Consider the following 11,741-nt stretch of genomic DNA (forward strand, 5'->3'; position numbering starts at 1 on the left):
ATATTGCTGTATAATATTATTTAATATTTTTATTATAGATCTATTATAATAATACTGCTAAACAATGACCAAATTTATCTGTTATATACAATCATAGTTATTATTTTTCAAATAAAACTTTTTTATGGATAATTTTCTGCTATCTTTTCAAATGTAATTTTAAAAGATTAAGCATTCATCAGCAAGTTCATATTGATGTCAAACAATATATTATAATAATGCATTTTATTCATTGTAAATATCGGGTTGTTTAAAATTATGTATGTTCTAAATAATAACTCCCTCACATTTACTCTTCTTATCGTTGGTAATAGAGTAATGATAATTTAAAAATATATGAAGGGAGTGCCATTATAAATAAAAACGCATAAACCAAAATGTAAAAATGCGAAATTTTTTTAGGGGGATAGGCATAGGTTTTTGAAAGGGGTTTGCAACCTGTAAATATCTTGTCATGTAGATGCTGTACCATCATTAATTATTAAAACAAAACAATTGATGCATAAAATTATTTAATAAACGCTCGTTTTAAATGAAAATTTTTTCGAAAAGACGATACAAATAATTTATTTAATTTTTTTATATTGGTGTTCAAATTGAATAACAGAATAAAAAAATGTTTACATATTTTTTTGCTCTCATAATAAAAGTTTCTATTCAAAAAAAACGTAAACCGTGTATTAATAATAAAAACTGTAACTGCTTATAGATACGCTGACGTTGTATCTGTATCTAAATCCATTTTTTGAATATTTCAAAATTACCATTTGTTTTAACCTAACATTATCCTATTTTTTAGTGGTATAAAAAAATTCAAAATTTTAAGGGGGCTCTTCAAATTCAGAGGTCTCGAGCCCGCCCCTAGTGACGCTTCTAGTGTTGTTAAAAAGCCCTATTCGAGACGATTTTTAAAAACGGCAAGAAAACTTACCAAAAATCAAAAGAATCTGTTACCACTCCTTATATAGGATTGTAATTTATTTGTCGAAGCTAGTGGGAGAGACTTAATACAAATAAGGAACCTAGTATTAAATAAAATTAATATATAAATATTTAATAATTTCGGTTAATAATCTTACGAATGTTACAATCCCTTATATGAATTGTAATCAACTTATGAATTGTAATCAACTTGTCGAAGGTTGTAGTAGAGACCGTAACAACTCTAATTTATTCAATTTAAAATAACTCTAATTTTCTTCAATACAAAAAAACTAAGTACTGATTTTATTTAAATTTTTCCATTTATATACATCTTTTTAATATGCAAAAATTACAAGTATAATGAAAATTCATAAAAAAAATAATGAAAATTACAAGTATTCATAAACATAATTAAAATTACCAGTCTATATAAAAAAATAATTTCCTTGACTACATATTCAAATTAATATTTAACCCTTGTCGATTTATAATAAAAATTACAAATATTAATATTACAAGTACGTATTCAAATTAATAATTAGTACACAAATACAACAGAATCCAACAATCTCAAAAATTTATAATCTTTATTAAAATATGAAAAAATCCTGAAAGAATTATAATCTTTATTTAAATATGACAAAATCCTGAAATAATTAATAATCTTTATTAAAATATGAAAAAATCTTGAAAGAATTAATAATCTTTATTAAGATATTGGAAAAAAAAATATTTTGAAAAGAATCTTCACAAAAATCATAATCATTAAAAAACATCGATTATAAAAAACGAGGAAAAAAATGTCATCATAAAAATGATTGACATTCTAATAATTAAATAAATATCAACAATAATAGTACAAACTAGGGCATGTCACCTCTTTATGGACCAATGACTATCCTTACAATGAAATATAATATTGAATATATATTTAGAAATATATTTTATTACTAATTATTGAATAATAAGAGAATTTTCTTCATATCATGTTCGTAGGGAAAAATATCTGATATCCATACTTTTATTCTATATTTATATAATCTTGAGCTTGATCACTAGTTGTACCGATAGTCATCAAGTAATCTTTGGCTTGATTTGAATAACGATAGTCATCAAGTCATCTTTGGCTTGTTACTAGCTTGACAAGAGTCGTCATCATATGTACATCGGACTGATCATGGGGAATATGTTGTTTTCCAACATTATCGCAATTTTATGTTGAAATTTTTGGAATTATAATTGATCACATGTGATTATGAAGAAATGGTAAATTTGATACAAAAAGAAAATAAAATTTATTTTATGTTTTTTATAAATAAATTATTAAATTACAATTTTGGGGAATTAAAAAAATATAATAAACAAATTATGCCAATAAAAAGGAAAAAAAATTTATCCATAAAAATAATTACCCCAGTCATGCGAATCACCAGGCTACATTATTATTCTTTCCATAAAATTAATTACAAAATAAAGTCAACTCCTTTTTTTTTCCTTTTGCCGCACAAATCACATACATATACATAAAAATAAGTAGGAGGAAAACAATACAATAGAAGGGCTAGCGAAAAAAAATATTTAAGAAAAATTTTTTTTTTTAACCAAATGTTATCGACTAGTAACTCCTCTCTTTTTTTATAAACGAAAGTTATTATCTCGATCAAAAAATTCTTCTTTTTATATATGTTATGAAGCACCATGATAAAAAAAAAGTCATTCACCAAATTGATACTGTATTCTTTCCAACAAATGTATACTTTTACATCTGACCATCACACAAAACGAGATTAAAAAAATATAACAACTGGCAGACATTGCCGATGAAAAAATCTTTTTATCAATGTGAATAATCAAACACAGACATGACCAAACCAAAACTTTTCGAATAACACCGAGAATAAAAACTTTTATAATACCATAAAAAAAACTTTTCTATTCATTAAAAAAAATGACTTATCGCCACTGTCATCTGGGAGAACAAAAATTTTTTTTTACATGTTAATACAAAACAAAGGCATGACAAAAACTTTTCGAATACACCAAGAACAAAACTTTTCTAATACCATGAAAAATAAGTTCTTTCTTGCATGATTCTCGTTTGATCATCTTATTTATATTAATATAACTCGTTTAATTTGTACCATAAAAACTTGTATCACTTATATTGGTACTTGTCTGAATTGAAACCCCAAAAGAATATAACTCGTTTAATTTGTACCATAAAATCCCCTTGTAAGGTACATTACCGATCTAAGATTCTAAAAATTAAGAATTAGGCCTAATATTTGAGCATAAAGACTCGAAACGTTAAAAATTAAGCCTAATATTTAAGCATAAAGATTCTAAACCTTAAGAATTACCTAATATTTGAGCATAAAGACTCAAAACATTAAGAATTAAGCCTAATATTTAAGCATATTACTATATTATCCCCCTTACTTATTTTCTCCAAACAGAGATATATCCTCACGCATCTTATGTAATTCATTAATTTCAATAGCAACCAATTTCTCTTCATTAGTCTTAATATTGTTGTCAACCATTGATTCCGTGGAAATTACATTCATATCAGAATTAATGGTTGAATTCCCTTCTCTTACAATTAAATCCGTCCCTTCTATTTCACAAATTTTATCTCGAACATTATTAGCCATACTTTTGTTTCTAGCCTCATTTACGACCGAACCATTCTGTGTTGCAAAAATATTCTGATAATTATTTAAGGAACCTAGCTTGATAATCCAATCCCACCCCATGATGGTCCCGACATCTTTCTTCAACACCCATAAACCTAGGAAAAATGTTGTATCATTGAGAATGACCCCCCAACTTGGTTTTTTCCCAAACTACTATTTCAGACCAATCAAATTGTCTGACACAGATAGATTCTTTTCCAATTATACCCCCAGGCCAATATTTATAATAATTTTTCTTAGACATTATTGAAATGATAGCCCCTGTGTCGAACAATATGTAGATTTTCCTCGAGTCAACTCTTACTGTAACTCTCGGACAGGACAAGGTTCGATTAATCTCTCAGTCATTAAAATGTCATATATTCTAATTGACTGATCAATATTTATTCCATCTGAAATATCAGTTTCATTAGAATTCACATTTGAACATAAATTCAACTGGGAATTTAGCTGTTCTTTAATAATATTCATATATTTCTTTGCAATATCACGAGGATATTTATCCCATTTAAAATTATTAACATCCTTTCTATCGGGATATTTAACAATACCCTTAGGATATTTCTCCCATTTAAAATTATTACCACCTTTAATACTTTTAATTTTATCATCATGATAACAAAAATTTCCATTAAAATCACCACTTCCAGGAGAATCAGATCTCATTTCAGCGTTATTATACAATTTATTAACATTTTGATTTCTCGGTCTCCTACCCACTATATGACTACACCTGCAATCATATAGTCAATTTTAGGTAAATTCACGGCCACATGTCCAGGTTTGTTATACTTAAACATAGACGTAGCCAGGAGGAGGGGCAAGGAAAAATTCTCCCCCCCCTTCAGAAATTTATCACTTTTTGTGAATATCATTTTAAGCTAATAAAAAATATCCCCCTTAGTACTCCCCACACTCCCTGACCCCCAAAAATGTATGCATATAACTTAAACAATAATTTGAAAGAAAGAATGTAAAAGTTAATATTTTTTTATAAAAATATTTATCATAATATATACATTTTTGGAAAAAAACCAAAAATGGTTTTTAAGAAATGGAATATAAGATAAGTCTTTTGACAAAAGTGAAATGTATTATAATTATTAATAATAGATCCATAAAATTACTAAATAATATAATATATCAAATATAATTTTTTATAAAGTGAGTAATTTTAATTTATTTATCTTAATAAAAGTAAAATATAATTGTAAAACTATTGATAAAATTAAATCATAAATTAAATAAAAAAATTAAAGGACATACAAACAGTCTGATATTGTATGTCGTAGATTTACATATATCTAATTTTATCAATTATCATATGACAATCAAGTAATTTTTACCAATATAGCGAATTATATATTTTACAGAAAACTATAAAATATTGATAAGGACATCAGAAAATATCTTTTAAAGACATTGTGATATAAATAATATGATTAATTTTTTATATTTTATTTAAAATAAATAGATAGCGTTAAATAATTGAATGCAAATTGTTGCTATATTTATCAGAGACCTGCAGGCCCGGCCCTAAGCCCGGGCAGGGCCAGCCGTATTTTAAATTTTTTAAATATACCCGGGCCGGTGTAATATTGTAGAAACAATACCATCTAAAATCAATACGGTATTTCTACAATATTGTAAAAACAATACGGTATTGATAATTTATGACCGAACCTCAGCTTTTACGAATCAAATTGAAATTTTTTAAGAATACCGTATACAAATTGTTACTACCGTTTACAATTGAAATTTTTTAAGAATATTGTATACAAATTGTTACTACCGTTTACAAATTTTTGAATATCCATATATAGAAACAGGAGAACAAATTAGTACACAGGAGAACAAATTAGTATATTTAAATTATAATTATAAATTTATATCAATTAACATAGATACAGGAGAACAAATTAGTACATTTAAATTATAATTTTATATTTATATCCATTAAAATACTAAAATAGAGTTTACAAATTACTACTTATATAGAAACACAGGAGAACATATTAGTACATTTAAATTATAATTATAAATTTATATCAATTAATATAGATACAGGAGAACAAATTAGTACATTTATTATAATTTTATATTTATATCCATTAAAATACTAAAATAGAGTTTACAAATTATTACTTATATAGAAACACAGGAGAACATATTAGTACATTTAAATTATAATTATAAATTTATATCAATTAATATAGATACAGGAGAACAAATTAGTACATTTAAATTATAATTTTATATTTATATCCATTAAAATACTAAAATAGAGTTTACAAATTACTACTTATATAGAAACACAGGAGAACATATTAGTACATTTAAATTATAATTATAAATTTATATCAATTAATATAGATACAGGAGAACAAATTAGTACATTTATTATAATTTTATATTTATATCCATTAAAATACTAAAATAGAGTTTACAAATTATTACTTATATAGAAACACAGGAGAACAAATTAGTATATTTAAATTATAATTATAAATTTATATCAATTAATATAGATACAGGAGAACAAATTAGTACATTTAAATTATAATTTTATATTTATATCCATTAAAATTCTAAAATAGAGTTTACAAATTACTACTTATATAGAAACACAGGAGAACATATTAGTACATTTAAATTATAATTATAAATTTATATCAATTAATATAGATACAGGAGAACAAATTAGTACATTTAAATTATTATTTTATATTTATAAAAAGAATACAGTATCAATAAAAGAACCTTTAAATCAACAATTATAGAGAACTTCACAAAATTTTTCATGAATAAAATAGGTACATTTAAATTATAATTATACATTTATATCAAGCATTAACAGAAAAATATAATACAATAAAGGAATATTTAGTTACAGGAAAGTATCCTATATTTCTTACAAAACATCCAGGGAAAAAAAGTAATTATAAATGCATGGCAAGCAAATTTATTGTTAAAGATGATGTTCTTTACAGAAAAATAAAGAATAAAGAAAGTAAATATGATCACAAAATAATCATTTTCTATTTATTTTTTAGCTTTAGTAATAATGGAAGAAGAAGAGAAACAAAGAGTAATATCTATTATTCACCAAGGATCAGATATATCCTTAGAGTCTAAAGCTATTGGTGTCCACCTAAGTATTAATAAAAATCAACTTAAACTCTCTGAAAGGTACTTATTATGATGTTAGAATTCTTAATTTTGTGTTTATAGATATTGGTGGCCAAAATTATTTCAAGACACTATTGATTTTATAAAATCATGTGATAGATGTCAGAAGGCTAATGTAAGATTTACCAAAATTTCTTCCACTTTGCATCCAATAGATGTACCACCTTTTCCATGGGCTCAAATAGGAATTGATCTTTGCAGCCTGCCCACTTCAGAAGAAGGCTACACGTGTATTGCCGTTGCCTCTGATTATTTCACAAAATGGGTTGAGGCAGAACCCATGAAATCCAAAACAGCCAATGAGACATGTAAATTTATATACGGTCTGATTTGCCGCCATGGCTGCGCAAATGTAAATCAAATTATATAAATACATATCGATTAAAAAATATGAATTTATGATAATTCTATCTTATAAACTTTTCATTTTATACAATATAGATACAAATCAATGATCAAGGAAGAGAGTTTGTAAATGAGATGGCTACTAGACTGCATAAAATGACCGGGACAGAGCAACGCATTTGCAGTGCGTACCATCCTCAAGCTAATGGCTTAACTGAGAGAAATAATCGCACTATTCAAAACCTAATGTTAAAGGTTTTAGGAAATGATCAGACCCAGTGGCCTAAAGTTCTTCCAGGTGTACTGTTTGCAATGAGAACAAGTGTACACAAATCAACAGGATTTACCCCATTTTATATGTTATATGGTCGGAATGCAAAGCTTCCATCAGACTTAAATTCCACAACTAAGCCTGATATTATTAAGGAAATAAATAATGATCCTGAAAACTCTTATGTAAATAATATTGATAATGACTTTGACGAGAGTGAATTGTTAAATAGAATAATGAGCATGTCAGTCGTATGGAAAAAGGCGAAAGAAAATATAATTGTTGCCCAAGATAGACAAAAAGGAGATTATCAAAAAAGGCAAAAGGATAAAATATCGTATGAAGTTGGACAACTGGTCCTAATCTGGAACTCCCGTCGTGCGGATCGAAAGGGTGGAAAAATGTCTGATCCTTGGCTTGGTCCATATGTAATTGATAAAATACATGATAAAGATATTTATAGTGTGAGTAATAAAGATAATACTCCATTAAAGCAAAAATATAACGGGTGTAACCTTAAGCCCTACATCCAACAATCTAATAACGGAGATGAGGCAAAAGAAGATTCTACCGATATTAAGATAATATTATATAAGGAGCCTGATACTTCTCCGTTACCTTACCTTGCCACCAATTATGCATGGAAGAAATATCATGCTAAGAGGTTGGGCATCCCATATTCTTTATTAACAGAAAGCAATGATAAAACTAAAAATTTAAGTTATCCTCCTAATTTTGAGATAGTTCTTGGTGACGGTAATTGTTTTTATCGGTGCTTAAGCAAAGAAATCTCAGGGAGTGAAGATCACCATGCAATTATAAGGGGGTCTATTACCTCTTATATGATGCATTTTGAAAATAAAGATATTTTTAGTGATTTTATTGGAAAAGATATAATCACACATATAGTTGATACAAAAAAATATCAACTTGGAACGTGGGCAGATGAACTAGATATTGTAGCATCTGCTACATTTTTTCAAACACCTATCATTATATATTGCAAAAATGGAAATGAGATGAAATACATTACATACTCCTCATTATTAAAAAATAACTGTATAAAAAATTTTAATTTAAATATATATTTAATAAATGCGACTTCTGATCATTTTAATCGTGTTATAATATAATATATACTCAATTTGTAATAATCATGTTTCCGTTATTGGGATATATTTTCTTTTTATAATATTTTTCTTGTATTTTTGAAATAAAATGATATATCCTTTTTATTTATATAGTATTAAGAAATCAGTCTTTTATTGCAATAAAAAATATATAATTTGATTTTATAAAATATTTTGTGTTCCATAAATATAAATGTAATTTTAATCAGATAGAAATAAAATTATATATGCATCTAAAAAATGAAATGACGATTAAGAAGCCAACAGGAAATGATTAAAACATATTTCAGTAATAGATATTTATTGAGATGCTTTGACTTAATTTAGCTTTTGTCTATTAAAATTTTAAGGCTTGAGATAGGAATGAAGATTTTAAGATGAGCCAACAGGCAATGATCGCATAATAATAGTGATAGAGATAATGATTGAGATCCTTTGTTGTAATAGAAACCCTCATATCTGTGATTAGCTTAAGCTTGTTTATTAAAATTTTAAGGCTTGATCCCAATAATAAGATGGTAAATGAAGAAAATTTGTGTACATTGTTCTTAATTACAATTTTCTACAGGATGGAGTTGAACAAACAATATCATTTTAACCATAAGGAGAAAATTAATAAATATGAGTAAAAAAATAAAAATATACAGGATATAAAAAATAGTAAAATATAAATTCCTTAATAAAATTATATAAAAGAATAGAAAATCATTTAAATATATTTTAACTATTAAATATATAAAATAGATTTTTTACAAATCTAAAATGGCCGTCAATATTTTTGACGCGATTAAAAAATAAATATTTTACAATATGACAATTGTCACTTTTGGTACATCTTCACTGAAATTAATTTAACATGTTTACAATATATATTTTAATCTATGTAATTCAAAAAATTTCAAAAAAGTTAAATCTATTTAAAATAAATATTTTACAAATCGAAAATGGCCGCCAATATTTTTGAAGCGATGAAAAGAATATATAATAATAAATATTTTACAATTTTAATGGCCGCCAACATATTTGAAGCGAAAATTAAATGTATAATAATAAATATTTTACAATTTTAATGGCCGCCAATATATTTGAAGCGATGAAAACGTATTTTAAAACCAATACGGTATTGATTCTACAATATTGTAAAAACAATACGGTATTGAATCTACAATGATAATATCAATACAGTATTGAAACTACAATGGGTATTGCTTTCACAATCCTACACCGGGCCGGGTCGGGCCGTGCAAATGGTACCTCTGCAGGTCTCTGATATTTATTATCAAGAGCATTGATTAGTAAAATTTTTTAAAATATTAACTCTAATATATTCTCGAACTGTCAAATATGTCTGTAAAAGTGTAATTTTACCTAGTATTTTGTAACTAATTCTATATAATAGAAGAATATCAACTATATGCCTACTTATTTTTTCTAAATAAATTTCTTATACTTCTTTGGAAATTATTACCATGCTTTTATATTAATGTATATGCAAGTAATTTATTATATTTTATATAAACTAATAAAAATATATTTCATATTTGTTCCAGGCTTATTTTTTTATTAAAATTAACCTCTTATCTTGTAAAAATATTTTATGACTATATATAGACTAAGGTAAATCGGCGGAAGGCCGGGCAAAAGCGGTCCAAAGGCCCGCCCCTAAGGGGGTCTGGAGGCGAAGCCCCCAATAATTTTTTAATACCAACTCTTAGGAAAATCCTGGCTACGCCTATGCACTTAAAATACAAACGGGATTTACCATAATTTGATTGTAGAACCTCAAATTTATTCGTGTTAGTACCAGAAATTTTTCTAACATTAGAATTTTCCAGTACCAATTTCCTTAACGGAAAACCCTCTCGAAAATTTTGTTCTTTGACCACACAGGTCTCTACCCTGTGCCTTTATAACCACAGCGGGTACATCTAAAATCTTCAATAATATATTTATTCCCGGAGAAACTATTTTTTTGTTGGAAATATATTTTCCATTTGACCCCGTCTGACCACATATCTGGCCTTTACCACCATTATTATTAGAATTAATCAATTTATGTGCATCCTGATATATGATCTTAATCACCTCTTTTATTTCTTTCAATTCCCGGAGGATAATCATATATCTCTCCACAATTTCCAAACGTTCATCGTTATTACATTTCAACGTTTCTATATTTCTGGTCTGCCGTTCTTGATTTCATTTAAAACCACATTTAAATTACTTTTTAAGACCGAAATTTTTTCCAAACAATCAGCTGACACCGGAATGTCTTTTTTCCAATTACTATAAACCTTGGTCGCAACCAAGGTACATTTTCAGAAAAAAATTTTTACTATTATAGATAAGCCATATATTATGACCAATAATAATATTGTCACTAACAAATTATTTACATCAAATTTATCAACCATTTTATAAAAATTTTGATAAGTAATACCCTGATACTGATACCCCGAAATTTTATTAAATAGGCTAGACTCAATATCAAAATTAAACATAAAGCCCATCTCATTATCTCAAAAATTTATATTACTTTAAATTTGCCGTGGTAAAACAATAATTTAAAAATATTTAAAAATTCGCTTCTTTACCTTACATAATCGAATTAATTTAAAAATTCTATCCTACAAAATTTTAAATTATTTTACGGTGTAAGGACTTTCAAAAATATATATATATAAATTGCGTTGTGTCCAAAAAAAATTTAAAATATATATAAAAAAATTGTTTTTACCTTTGATTAACGAATAAATCCTGGATTTCGAATCCTGGAACACGGTCAACACTATCTAAAAAAAAGCAAAAACTTAACGTACTTTCAAAAAATAATAGAAGTACTTCCAAAAATACGAAAAAAACTTACTCAAAACTTTATAATCTTTATTAAAATATGAAAAAATCCTTAAAGAATTAATAATCTTTATTAAAATATGACAAAATCCTAATAGAATTAATAATCTTTATTAAAATATGAAAAAATCCTGAAAAAATTAATAATATTTTGAAAAGAATCTTCACAAAAATCATAATCATTTTAAAACATCGATTATAAAAAAACGAGGAAAAAAAATATCATCATAAAAATGATTGACATTCTAATAATTAAATAAATATCAACAATAATATTACAAACTAGGACATGTGTCTTTTTTTTAAAACGACCCAATTAATAACCAAAATAAT

This window comes from Gordionus sp. m RMFG-2023, chromosome 3, assembly GCF_954871325.1.
Source record: "Gordionus sp. m RMFG-2023 chromosome 3, tfGorSpeb1-WG-v2, whole genome shotgun sequence".
NCBI classification, from domain to species: Eukaryota; Metazoa; Nematomorpha; class Gordioida; order Chordodea; family Parachordodidae; genus Gordionus; species Gordionus sp. m RMFG-2023.